The sequence below is a fragment of the Diaphorina citri genome, unplaced genomic scaffold, assembly GCF_000475195.1.
Source record: "Diaphorina citri unplaced genomic scaffold, Diaci psyllid genome assembly version 1.1 scaffold864, whole genome shotgun sequence".
In the NCBI taxonomy this organism is placed as follows: Eukaryota; Metazoa; Arthropoda; class Insecta; order Hemiptera; family Psyllidae; genus Diaphorina; species Diaphorina citri.
Window position 1 is genome coordinate 186,976 of NW_007378296.1, and position 1,605 is coordinate 188,580.

Sequence of the window (1,605 nt, forward strand, 5' to 3'; positions counted from 1 at the left end):
GCAGTGAGCACCAAAGTTGTGACATAATAACACAAAGAAACTGCATTTACATTACATTAACAATTTTACACCTGATGTTGATGGTGCTGTTGAAACAGAATATGACAGTTTTTATAAAAGGATAGCAAATAAAATCACCAAAAGGACCAGCAGACTCCAGACAAAATAGGAACCTACTATAACGGAGACAGAATGGTGGCAGGTGGAGTCGAAAAATTATCTATTCTGCCCAAAATCGAACCCGGTACCTTCGGATTGCAAGCCTTGTGGGAGACGCTTTTACATAAGTGTTGCTAACTGCTATAGGTACCTAACCTAACAATTTAAAGAAATAAATTATAGGCATCATCAGGACTGTCCACCATTTTACCTACTTATTAACGGTCAAAGTATAGTGGAACTGCATGTTCTATTTTGATCTAAGTATTGTAATTTGTGTAATTGATAGTTATTACAAGCCCCATGCACAGGATAATTACTGATCCCAAGTCTGCAGTTCTACTATTTATTTTGACTTGAAAAAAGTCCAGGTCCAGATATAGCGTGAAGACATGGAGAAAGAATTTTATGAGGGAGCTAAGATGATCCTATTTTGACAGTCTAAAACCCTAAATAAAGCACTAAATTATAACACAGAACGAGATCAACGGGTCTTGAAAGTCCAGCTATTAATTAATCCAAAAGACGGCTTACATTCGGCGACATGGAGGAACCAAATCTCTTGAAGCACTTTATCAGCTTTACCTAAATGGATCTTATACACACCAACGGCTTATTTAACAACATACAAATTTATACACACCAATTTGTGACAGCGATTCGGGTAGAGATCATTCACTGATTTGGATAGAGACCATTTATCAATGTAAGATCAAAGTTGCAAATCAGTTGCACCTTACGCCCACTATTGTCATAATTATGATTCGACAACCTTCAACTTTGGATACAAGTAGTAGAAGGTTGTGCAGAACCATAACAACCTTAATAAGAATAACAACCCTTCTGAGAGTTGATGACTTGTGCAGAAGATTGACCTTGTTAATTTGTTATCTATTCTTCGAGAAGATATGTATCTTATATTATAAGAACGAGATCCATTCACAGTTCATAGTTCACACACTGATCGCTCTATCTCTAGAACCACAACACCTAGAAAGCTGAAATTCGGTAGGAATATTCCTTTTATGGTCTAGTCTTATATTATAAGAACGAGATCCATTCACAGTTCATAGTTCACACACTGATCGCTCTATCTCTAGAACCACAACACCTAGAAAGCTGAAATTCGGTAGGAATATTCCTTTTATGGTCTAGTCTTATATTATAAGAACGAGATCCATTCACAGTTCATAGTTCACACACTGATCGCTCTATCTCTAGAACCACAACACCTAGAAAGCTGAAATTCGGTAGGAATATTCCTTTTATGGTCTAGGTGTGCAATAAGAAAGGATTTTGCGAAAATCTAAACCGATCCTGAGATATGATCAATTTTTGATCGCTAAAATCACCATAAGAAATACACAGAGTGCAGAGACTGAGGGAGAGAAAACTTTTCCTCGCTCGCCAAATATTTGAGTTTCGTTTATGTTTTTAGTTTGACAA